Genomic DNA, 13372 nt, shown 5'->3' on the forward strand with positions numbered 1-13372 from the left:
ACTCAAAGATAAAGATTTTATTAAAACATTAAAGGAGTGGTGGGAGGAATATTACGGCACTAACAGCGGGCACGAGGAAGAGGCAATGCTATTCTGGGAAACAGCGAAAGTAGTATTAAGGGGGAGACTGATGGGGCATGTAGCCAAAATCAGGAAACGGACGCAAAAACATTACCAGGAGGCAAGCACTAGTTTGAGAGAGAAATACACAAGGTACCTAGAAAACAAATCCCAAAAAGCAAAAGAAGAGTGGAAGGAAGCAAAACAAGAGTTTGACATGTGGGTAGGAAAACGAGAAGAACTAGTAAGGTCTCAGCAGGAGGTTGACTTGCACCGATTTGGCAATAAGGCAGGTAAACTGCTGGCTAACCTGGCAAAGGGAAGACGACCGTTGACGTAAATAGCTAGTATGACAAGACAGGATGGGACCAAATCGACGAATTCGCAGATCAACCAGATCTTGGGGGAATACTATGCCAAACTATATAGTAAAGGGGATGAAAATAGAGGAGGGAGGGAGTGGCTAAAGACATTAGGACTTACACAAATAACCGAGGACGAACTGACTAGACTGAACGCAGACATCACAATAGAGGAAGGGCAAACAACAATAGGAGAACTGAGTATACATAAAGCACCGGGGCCTGACGGGTTCAATGGGGAATTCTATAAAGTACTAAAGGAGGAAATATCACCAACGCTGACACGTATGTTTAATAAAATGTTAGGGGGTACGGGAATGTCTAGCCACCTTAACACTGCATATATAAAACTTTTACCCAAAGGAGACAAAAATTTGGACAATCCAACGAATTATAGACCAATCTCACTAATCAACCAAGACCTTAAACTAGTGGCTAAATTGATGGCCAATCGATTAGCAGAGGTATTACCAAGGCTAATTTCTCCTGCCCAATCGGGGTTTGTAAAGGGGAGAGCAGCTGTGACGAACGTAAGAAAGGCCATGATATTAATGGACACCATCAGACACAGGGATCTACAAGGAGGGGAGTTGCCAGCCATGATCACGTTGGATGCTGAAAAAGCGTTTGATAATGTGCAGTGGCCATGGCTGGAAACAGTCCTAGATAATATGGGCTTCAGGGGAGCATTAAGAACATTTATAGGTATACTATATGCAAACCCTCAGGCAAGAGTGGCGACACCCGGATTTTTGTCACGACCCTTCTCTTTGACCAAAGGGATGAGACAGGGGTGCCCGCTGTCTCCTCTCTTGTTCAATCTAGACATTGAGCCATTATCAAAACTGATCAATGGAGGAGATTGCTTTGAGGGCATTAACATCGGAACGGAAAAAGTACATTCAGTTCTATTCGCGGACGATATCATATTTTCTTCGGCGCTCCATTGGGAGACCCAGATGATTGGGTGTATAGCTACTGCCTCCGGAGGCCACACAAAGCATTACACTAAAAAGTGTAAGGCCCCTCCCCTTCTGGCTATACACCCCCCGTGGGATCACGGGCTTGCTCAGTTTTCAAGCTTTGTGCGAAGGAGGTCAGACATCCACGCATAGCTCCACTGTTTTTAGTCAGCAGCAGCTGCTGACTATGTCGGATGGAAGAAAAGTGGGCCCATATGGGGCCCCCAGCATGCTCCCTTCTCACCCCACTTTTGTCGGGTGTTTGTTAAGGTTGAGGTACCCATTGCGGGTACGGAGGCTGGAGCCCACATGCTGTTTTCCTTCCCCATCCCCCCTCAGGGCTCTGGGTGAAGTGGGATCTTACAGGTCTCCAGGCACTGAGACCGGGCTCCATCCACAGACCCAGAGAACCTGCTGGATATGGAGCTGAGTATCGTCAGGGACAGGGCCCTGCTACATTAAGGTACTCTGTGTCCCCGTACACATCGCGCACACACACACCAGCATTGCTGGGAGTACTAGTGCGCCGGGGACAACAGCGCGGAGCGCTCGTGCTATTATTCACGGCAGCGTTGCTGTGTGAATTTATGTATTGGGAACTGCCGCGCCGGGCCGCTGCTGGGTGTTTTTACACTGTGGCGCGGCTGGGACTTGTGGTGCGCCGGGGACTCCGCGCTGGCCGTGCACATAGGACGGCCGCGCTTATTACTCGAGTCCCCGGCTTTGCGGCCTAGTTTTCGTTTCGTTCCCGCCCCCAGCCCTGCCAGTCAGGGGAGAGGCGGGACGCTGTACAGAAAGTCAGCGCCGAGGGCTGGAGTCTGCTTTGCATTCTCCAGCCCCCTTCACTGGACACAGTGGGACGCCGGTTTCCCGCTCTTGCCTGGGGCACACCCACGGCCCGCCCCTCGTCACACGAGCTGGAGAAGGACGCCGGCAGCCATTCCTGCAGTCCGAGCTGGAGAACGGAGACAAGCTCTGGGCAACCAGTCACAGGACTCTGGCGACCACACACCCGCTTATAGGCGGGCGGTAAGCAGCACCTGAAGTGCTGACCCCACTAAATACCGTTGTGTCCATTTGTATTTTATGTTTACACTGCACTGTAGGTCGCTATTTTTGGCTATATGCCCTCTTAGATGGCGAGACAACAGCAGCAAAAAAGCAAGGGTGCTAAGGCACAGGCTTTCTATGCTGCTTGTATTGCATGTGCTGAAGTGTTCATTTGTACTTATGCTTGTATGCTATACATTGCACTGTACGGTCGCTATTCTTGGCTATATTCTCCTAGAATGGCTAGACTACAGCAGCAAAAAAGCAAAGGTGCTAAGGCACAGTTTTTCTAGGCTGCTTGTATTGCATGTGCTGAAGTGTTCATTTGTACTTATGCTTGTATGCTATACATTGCACTGTACGGTCGCTATTCTTGGCGATATTCTCCTAGATGGCTAGTCTACAGCAGCAAAAAAGCAAGGGTGCCAAGGCACAGGCTTTCTAAGCTGCTCATATTGCATGTGCTGAAGTGCTCATTTGTACTTTATGCTTGTATGCTATACATTGCACTGTACGGTCGCTATTCTTGGCTATATGCTCCTAGATGGCTAGACTACAGCAGCAAAAAAAGCAACACAGGCTTTCTATGCTGCTTTTACTGCATGTGATACTGTTCCACCGGCAGGTTCCACTGACCCCCGTTGTGTGCAATGCTCCCCTGTAGCACTTGGTCAGCCGGGGTCTCTACTAGAGGTGGCCAAAGGAACCACCTGTGAACCCTGCCCATGGACAGGGACGGTGTTGCAGTTTCGGCTGATAGATTGTCATGGGATAGTGACTTGCAGTCCAGACAGGCCATGGGCAATCTTGATCATTGCTCCCTGGCCACCCTCATTTGGAACAAAATCAGTGCTCCGGGGGGGTCCCAGGCATTCCAGGGTGAAGGCTCTGACACGGACGACAGTCCCAGACAGCCTAAGCGAGCTCGCTGGGAGCGGCACTCGGCCTCATCACTAGTCAGGGTCACAGCAGAGGACTCTCTGTATGATGAGGCAGACGTAGCTGATCAGGACTTTGATCCTGACACCGCTCTCAATCCGGATGCACCGGATGGTGACGCCATGGTGAATGATCTTATAGCGTCCAGCAATGGCATGTTGGATATCTCTCCCCCAGCTCCTTCAGTGGAGGAGTCAGCTTCCCAGCAGGAGAAATCCCATTTCTGTATCTCAAGCGTACATTGAGTACTTTTCTGGCCACGCTGACTTCAGAGAAGCAGTTCAGAATCACCACGCTTACCAGATAAGCGTTTCTCCAAATGTATTAAGGATACATGTTATCCCTTTCCCCCTGACGTGGTCAGGCGCTGGACCCAGGGTCCAAAGGTGGATCCCCCAATCTCCAGGCTTGCGGCTAGATCCATAGTTGCAGTGGAGATGGGACTTCACTTAAAGATGCCATTGACAGACAGATGGACCTCTGGTTGAAATCTGCCTATGAAGCTATCGGCGTGTCGGTTGCTCCGGCATTCGCAGCCGTATGGGCACTCTAAGCTATGTCAGCTGGTCTTGCGCAGCTGGTCTTGAGCACAGGTACATCTGTGCCGCAGGTAGCGTCCTTATCCTCGCAATGTCTGCATTGCGACTTACCCTATTAATGCTGTCCGAGAGAGACAGTCGAGGTTTCGGTCCTTCCCAGGCTCGGGCAGGTCGAAATTGTCCTAGTCCAAAAGGGCTCAAAAGGCTCAGAGGGGCTCAGATTCCAGGCGGGCTCAATCACGCCCAAGGAAGGCAGCCAGAGGAACCGCTTCCAAGGCGGTCTCCTCATGACTTTAAGCTCTCTCTCTCCGCATCCGCGGTTGGTGGCAGACTCTCTCGCCTTGGCGACATTTAGCTGCCACAGGTCACAGACCGGTGGGTGAGAGACATTGTGTCTCACGTGTACAGGATAGAGTTCTGTTCTCGGCCTCCGGCTCGATTCTTCAGAACTTCCCCACCTACCCACCGAGCCGATGCTCTTCTGCAGGCAGAAGGAGTGGTAATTCCTGTTCCTCTTCAGGAACAAGACACGGTTTTTCCTCCAATCTGATTGTGGGGGACCTAAAACTGCTCAACAAGCACGTGAAGGCCAGGCGGTTCCGGATGGCATCCCTCCGCTCCGTCGTTGCCTCAATGTCTCAAGGAGATTTCCTAGCATCAATAGACATCAGGATGCTTATCTCCACATGCCGATTGCTCCAGAGCACCAACGTTTGCTACGTTTCGTTATTGAAGACGAGCATCTTCAGTTCGTAACCCTGCCCTTCGGTCTGGCGACAGCCCTACGGGTTTTCACCAAGTTCAGGGCAGTAGTGGGAGCAGTCCTGCACTCTCAGGGTCACTCGGTGATTCTTCCTTGGACGGTCGACTTGTCAAGGCACCCTCTCAAGAGGCATGCCAACACAGCCTGAGCGTAGCGCTGGAGACTCTCCAGAGTTTCGGGTGGATCATCAACTTCTCAAGGTTAAATCTGACACCGACCCAATCGCTGACATATCTGGGCATGGAGTGTCACGCTCCCTCAGCGATAGTGAAGCTTCCGCTGGACAAACAGCGTTCACTACAGACGGGGGTGCAGTCTCTCCTTCACGGCCAGTCACACCCCTTAACACGCCTCATGCAGAGGCAGTCACTTTCGCGCAGTTTCATCTGCGTCCACTCCAATGTGGCATTCTTTGCCAATGGGATGGGAAGTCGACGTCCCTAGAAGGAACGTCCCCCTTCTCAGACGGTCAAGGACTCTCTTCAGAGGAGTCCATCCTTCAAATCAATGTGCTGGAAATCTGGGCAGTGTATCTTGCCCTGCAAGCCTTCCAGCCGTGGCTGGAAAGCACACACATCCGAATTCAGTCGGACAACTCCACAGCGGTGGCATACATCTACCACCAAGGCGGAACACGCAGTCGGCAAGCCTCCCAGGAAGTCCGGCGGAGTCTGATGGGGGTGGAAGACAGAGCATCCACCATATCCGCAGTTCACATCCCGGGCGCAGAAAACTGGGAAGCAGACTTCCTCAGTTGCCAGGGTATGGACGCAGGGGAAGGGTATCTTCACCCGGACGGTTTTCAGGAATTCTGTCAACGCTGGGGGATGCTGAACGTCGACCTAATAGCGTCTCGGCACAACAACAAGGTTCCGATTTTCATGGCGCGGTATCACGATCAAAGAGCTCTGGCGGCAGACGCCTTAGTTCAGGTTTGGTCGCAGTTCCAGCTACCTATGTGTTTCCCCCTCTGACACTGCTGCCCAGAGGGCTACGCAACATCAGGTCCGTTTGCCGCCGCGCCATCCTCATCGCCACAGACTGGCCGAGGAGGTCGTAGTCCCCGGATCTGTGGCATCTCACGGTCTGCCAACCGTGGGCACTACCAGCCCGGCCAGACTTACTGTCCCAAGGGCCGTTTTTTCCATCTGAATTCTACGGCCCTGAACCTGACGGTATGGCCTTTGAGTCCTGAATCCTAGCGTCTTCAGGATTATCTCAGGACGTCATTGCCACCTTGAGACAGACTAGAAAACCGACGTCTGCCAAGATCTACCACAGGATGTGGAAGATATTCTTCTCTTAATGCTCTGCTCAGGGAGTGTCTCCCTGCCCATTTGCATTCCCTACTTTTCCTTCCTCCCTGCAATCTGGTTTGGAAAAAGGTTGTCACTCGGCTCCCTTAAAGGACAAGTCTCAGCGCTATCTGTATTCTTCAGAAGCGCCTAGCACCACTTCCTCAGGTACACACGTTCCTGCAGGAGGTTTGTCACATTGTCCCTCTGTACAAACGGCCGTTGGACCCATGGGATCTGAACAGGGTACTAATTGCTCTCCAGAAGCCGCCCTTCGAGCCCCTGAGAGATGTTTCACTCTCTCGACTTTCCCAGAAAGAGGCCTTTCTGGTAGCGGTCACGTCTCTTAGGAGAGTGTCCGAGCTAGCAGCGCTGTCATCCAAAAGCTTCCTTCCTGGTGTTTCACCAAGGCAAGGCAGTGCTGCGCCCGATTCCGGAGTTCTCCCTAAGGTGGTATCCCCCTTTCATCTCAATCAGGATATCTCCTTACCTTCCTTTTGCCTCATCCATTTCATCGATATGAAATGGATTTGCATTTGTTGGATCTGGTGAGAGCACTCAGAATCTACATTTCCCGCACGGCGCCCCTGCGCCGCTCGGATGCACTCTCTGTGCTTGTCGCTAATCAGCGTAAAGAGTCGCAGGCTTCCAAATCCACCCTGGCTCGATGGATCAAGGAACCAATTCTTGAAGCCTACTGTTCTGCTGGGCTTCCGGTTCCATCAGGGCTGAAAGCCCATTCTACCAGAGCCGTGGGTGCGCCCTAGGCATTACGGCACCAGGCTACGGCTCAGCAGGTGTGCCAGGCAGCTACCTGGTCGAGTCTGCACACTTTCACCAAGCATTGTCAGGTGCATACCTACGCTTAGGCGGATGCCAGCTTAGGTAGAAGAGTCCTGCAGGCGGCGGTTGCCTCCTTGTAGGGAAGGGCTGTTTTACAGCTCTAACATGAGGTATTAATTTACCCACCCAGGGACTGCTTTTGGACGTCCCAATCGTCTGGGTCTCCCAATGGAGCGCCGAAGAAGAAGGGAATTTTGTTACTTACCGTAAATTCCTTTTCTTCTAGCTCCAATTGGGAGACCCAGCACCCGCCCTGTTTCCTTTGGGATTTTTGGTGGTTCGGGTACACATGTTGTTCATGTTGAACGGTTTTCAGTTCTCCGATGTTACTTCGGATTGAATTTGTTTAAACCAGTTATTGGCTTTCCTCCTTCTTGCTTTAGCACTAAAACTGAGCAAGCCCGTGATCCCACGGGGGGTGTATAGCCAGAAGGGGAGGGGCCTTACACTTTTTAGTGTAATGCTTTGTGTGGCCTCCGGAGGCAGTAGCTATACACCCAATCGTCTGGGTCTCCCAATTGGAGCTAGAAAAAAAGGAATTTACGGTAAGTAACAAAATTCCCTTCATTCATGAATAGACCACAGAATGACCTTTTAAAAACAATACAACAGAGATTTGGGTCTATAGCAGGTTTTAAATTGAACAAGACAAAATGTGAAATACTGTTTCTGAATGAGCGAACCATGTCATCCCTGAAAACCTATGGAATAGGGGATAACATATGTGGGATACCGATAGCAAAAACCCACCTTAAATACCTGGGGATCCAGATGAGACGCCAGCCTGCCTCCATTTATGAATTAAACTTCAAACCGCTGATACAGAAAATAGAACGAGAGCTAAAGATGTGGGAGGGGCTGCCGCTATCCCTGCTAGGTAGAAACCACCTCTTAAAAATGATGAGTTTCTCGAAGCTGCTATACCCAATGCAGACTATCCCTATATTATTAAAGCATGCGGATGTAAATAGACTGAATAAAGCATTTACAAGCTTCCTATGGAAGAGAAAAAGACCAAGAATTAGGGCGGAAAAACTAATGCTACCACTGGAAAAGGGAGGAATCAAGATGCCAAATGTGAGAGGCTACAACCTTGCATGTTTGATGAGGCACGTAATAGACTGGCTGAGGAAGACAAATAGCTATTCTAACATAAAATTGGAAAGTGAGTACTGTAGACCATGGGACTTGGGGGCAATATTCCACACGTCATTGGCCAATATTCCGAGGAAAATTAAGCACTCCCTGGTATGTAGAGATACGATAATGGCGTGGAAAGCAGTGAGGAAAAAGTTTAACCTGTCCTGGCGAATCTCCAAATACCTAAATATCTGGAATTTTCCGGAATTCCCAGCAGGGAGGGAAAACAAACTATTTCTAGAATGGAGAAATAAGGGGATCAGTGGGGTGAAGGATCTGCTCCATGAAACGGAACATAGGTGGTTGACCCTTGAGGAGATGGTGAACAGGTACGGGCTTTCCCCATTCCAAATCATACAATACAAACAGGTGGAAAAGGGAATAATGGGACTATTGAGGGATGTTAGAAAAGAACAGGTAATGAATGAAATGGACCAATTTATAATGAAGGATAAACAGGAGATTACTATCTCCTCCCTGTACAAAGATCTGAGAACAGCACTGGTACCACTGCACTCGGACCAGGTCTGGGGAGCATGGGCACGACAACTAAAAGATACAGAGGCAGGGGAAAAAATACAGCAGGGATGGATGAGGAAGGAGGTGATTAATGAGGGCTGGAGGGACACACAGTTTAGATTAATGCACAGAGCAATTTATGGTTTTAACATCCCCACCAAGCAGACTATGAATAAAATAGAACATTGCCCCAAATGTAAACAGCCGAAAACGGACTTATACCACGGGATTTGGCAGTGCCCACAAAGTCAGAAATTTTGGGGAAAAATGAAGATACTTATAGAAAAAGTATGGGAAGTGGAAATGGAACTAGACCCATTGTTATGGATTTTCCACCACAGGACTAAAGAAAAGGAAGGAGGAGGAGATACACGGGGGACCACGATTCCAAGACTCTTCCATAATATTGCTATGATAGGGAAAAAGGCCCTACTATGCAGATGGCTTGAGGAATCTGTTCCATCAGAGGAGGAGGTGGTCAATCAGATTAAAAAGCTGCTCAATATTGAACAGTTGGAAGCCGAAAGAAATAAGGACGAACTAACGGGAAACTTTTTTAAAATATGGAAGAGATTTATAGTACAACAGTATGGAGTTGCAGAAATACGGAAAGTGGTATCTCCTTTCACTAATACGGAATGGTACCTACTGGGAGACTTGCAAGGCACATTGGGAAAGCTGAAAATACACGCAGTAGAGACACAACAGTAGGGCGAGACGAGGGTTTCAGAGAAATAGGGCTTCAAACGGGAATCAGAATATAGAGGAGCTGTGTGTTCTTTTGCGACTTATACCTGGTGTTCAGCGTATTAAAAATGTTGGGGGGATAAAGTGGGAATAAAAGAGGGTGGGTTAAGACAAGGGTGGGTAAATTGGTAAGGTGAATTTATTCTTGTTCAAATGTTAGACATATTGTAATAATTCTGAAAAATGCAATAAAAAATTTATGTTTAAAAAAAAAAGAATGGGCTTTCACAAAAGCAGGTACATAACTATAATGGGTGCAGTAATTGCAGACACATTTAGGCCCTGAAGCTTCCAAAAGGCCCCTTTTGGTCCCAATGATGAGACTAATACTATTGAGATTTTGCACTGGGGACACAAGTTTCAAGTTTATTCCCTGCGTAGGTCACCTCTGTAGGTGTAATGTGGAGGTGCTCCAATTCTTCCATGTATATACAGTGTGTCCACCCATATCCTGTCCATCGCCATTAACTTGAGAACTGCGGCAGCTATAGGAATAGAAGTGGTACCTCATGGAGACCTTTCTACAAGTCATTGGGTATGGTGGCTGCATGGAGTGGCCTTCATGCTCACCTGACCCCATTGGACTTCTTTCTGTGAGGTCTCATCAAACAGCAGGTGTATGCGACCCCCCCCCCTCCATCAATTCAATACGAATCGACATCTTGCATACAGAAACACTATGATATGAAACCCATGCCACCCCCCCAAAACATTGAATGCTGGTCACGCATATGGCGCTCATTTAACTTTAATGCTCAAAGTGGCCACCGTCAGCTGCAATGCACATCTGGACAGCATACTGTATCTTGCTGCACGTTGTGCAATATGGTAGGTGACATCAGAAAACATCATATTTACATCGCCATACTGTCCCTCAATCTCCCACTTCTCCATATAGTTCCCCGTACACTCCACCTTATCCATTCTGCCCCCATACACTACCACGTATCCATACTGTCCCCTGTATGCTCCAACTTATCGATACTGTCTCCCTGTGCTCCCCCACTTATCCATACTGTCCCCACTACGCTAACACTTATCCATACTGTCCCCACTACGCTAACACTTATCCATATCCATATTGTCCCCCTGTACTCTCCCACTTATCCATACTATCTCTACTACGCTAACACTAATCCACACTGTCCCCATACACTCCCACATATCCATACTTTTCCCACTACGCTTCTGCTTTTCCATATTCTCCCCACCAAACATTTATATAGTCCCTGCACGCTCCCGATTATTGATACCTCCCATTCCAACCTTTCCATACTGTTCCCATACTTCTCCATACTGGTTTCACTTTGAACTATTCTGCCCCTCCATTTTCCATATGGTTCACCCACTGCACGCTGCCCCCTCACACTGCCCCATAATACAAACTCATAGTAATTTTGTACAGTGACTGACTCCAGCATAGTCTGCTGCCGTGTCATTGCTGGCTCTGCGGCACAGTGATTATAGTAGCCTACAAATGGAATATGTCATGATTAAGAGCCCAAGAGCATGAAACTAATAGACTGGTCTACTCCCATGTATTTTAACATTTTTGTTTTGTCTTAAAGGGAACCTGTCACCAGATTTTTCCCTATTAAACTAAAAGAATCACCTTCTGGGCTCCTGTGCATGATCTCACCAGGCCAACACAGGTAATTAGCATACCTAAGGGCCAAGTTTTATAAAGCTATTTTTAGGGTCTGGAAGGGCAGTCAGGGCCAAGGTGCACCTTCATAGAAAGCAGCCCAGGAGCTGCAGAAGGGGATACTTTTAGTTTAATAGAGAAAAATCTGGTGACAGGTTCCCTTTTAAAGCTTTCTAATAAACGTGATGTTGTAATATCTGCTTTGGATTATCTGCATATTCGGTTCTGGAACCGTAACGTATTCTTCAGTATGTCATACAGCAAGTCGGACTGGAATCTATGCACTGTTATATTCTTTTCAAGTATATTAGGCAGGAAAAACCTGGTGTTAAAATTCCCTATTACTAATGCTGATTTCACTCGTATCAATGTAAACTGGCTGCCGATGAATATGGAAAATGCTTTTTCTTTGGGTGAAATAATCTTGTGCATCCCAAAAGATCTTTATTCTCGGCAGAGTATATATATATATATATATATATATATATATATATATATATATATATTATATATAAATTGCCTTAGTCTGTGTCTGTCTTGCTCCAAAATTGTGTCCTTACAGTGACAACCATCGGATTGGCCGCTGGGCTCGGCCTGGTCCCGCCCCTCCACACGGATTGGCCGCTCGGCTCGGCCCCGCCCCCCATGGATTAATCGGATTGGCCGCTGGGCTCGGCCTGGCCCCACCCCTCCACACGGATTGGCCGCTCGGCCCCGCCCCCACATGTATTAACCATTTGGCCATGCCCGCCCCCCGCGATGCCTGCTAGGCCACGCCCCCCGCACGCGATGCCCGCTGGCCCCGCCCCCGGATGGATTAACCGTTTGTGGCCAGGCCACGCCCCCCGCACGCAATGCCCGCTGGCCCCGCCCCCGCATGGATTAACCATTTGGCCAGGCCCGCCCCCGCACGCGAAGCCCGCTAGGCCACGCCCCCCGCACGCGAAGCCCGCTAGGCCACGCCCCCCGCACGCGAAGCCTGCTAGGCCACTCCCCCCGCGATGCCCGCTAGGCCACGCCCCCGCACGCGATGCCCGCTAGGCCACGCCCCCCGCACACGTTGGGCACCTGTACACCACCCCCCAGGACTACTCCCATTATACTCCTCTTTCCCCAGGACTACTTCTCCCATTATACTCCTATTATACTCCTCCTATTATACTCCTCTCTGAGGGGTTCGCAGCATGGGGGATGGAGCACGATGGGGGGTGCCCAGAATGGGGGGATGAAACACGATGGGGGGGTGGAGCACGATGGGGGGTGCGTAGCATGGGGGATGGAGCACGATGGGGGGTGCGTAGCATGGGGGATGGAGCACGATGGGGGGGTGCGTAGCATGGGGGATGGAGCACGATGGGGGGCGCATAGCATGGGGGATGGAGCACAATGGGGAGTGCAGCATGGGGGATGCAGCGTGGGGGGATGAAACACGATGGGGGGTGTGCAGCATGGGGGATGGAGCAACATGGGGGATGGAGCACGATGGGGGATGGAGCACGATGGAGGGTGCGCAGCATGGGGGATGGAGCACGATAGGGGGTGCGCAGCATGGGGGATGGAGCACGATAGGGGGTGCGTAGCATGGGAGATGGAGCACGATGGGGGGTGCGCAGCATGGGGGATGGAGCACGATGGGGGGTGCACACCTCCCCCCAAAACACACACACCGCCACACGCGCACCGCACAACACACCACACACACACTGGGAACCACAAACACTGCCCTACACAGACACCCACACACACAGACAACGCCGCACACACACAACACACAAACACCGCGGCACACACAAATATACGCACATACCGCACAACACACACACATTGCACAAAACATACCTCCCCCCAAAACACACACACGCACTCCACACCCACACAAACCGCACAACGCTGCAGACACACAGCGCTCCACAAACAACGCAACACACACAACGCAACACACAAACAACACCGCTCTCACACACCCCCACACCCAGACAACACCCAGAACATTTACAGCGCACTACACAAACACTTGGCAACTACACACAACAACATCTATATATATATAAGAAAAATCATACATTAACTACACAAAAGGTAAATTGTAGAATACCCGATGCGTAGAATCGGGCCACCTTCTAGTATATATATAATAGCCTTATTCTGTCTGTCTTACTCCAAAATGACATAATTACAGTGACAACCGTTGCCACAGCACGTGCGCTAAAGAGCCTGCGACCGACGGCTCAGCTAAGGCTCTCTGCACACGTAACTAAGGTACACATTGGGTTACTAAGCAAAGCACTGTGCTTAGTTACCCGATATTTACCCTGGCTACGTGTGCAGGGAGCTAGTGCTAAGCGGTGTACGCTGGTAACCAAGGTAACTATCAGGTAACCAAGTAAAGCGCTTTGCTTAGTTACCCGATATTTCTTCATCGTTCCTTATGGGAGACCCAGACCATGGGTGTATAGCTTCTGCCTCCGGAGGACACACAAAGTACTACACTAAAAAGTGTAGCTCCTC

The sequence above is a fragment of the Anomaloglossus baeobatrachus genome, chromosome 5 (assembly GCF_048569485.1).
Source record: "Anomaloglossus baeobatrachus isolate aAnoBae1 chromosome 5, aAnoBae1.hap1, whole genome shotgun sequence".
NCBI classification, from domain to species: Eukaryota; Metazoa; Chordata; class Amphibia; order Anura; family Aromobatidae; genus Anomaloglossus; species Anomaloglossus baeobatrachus.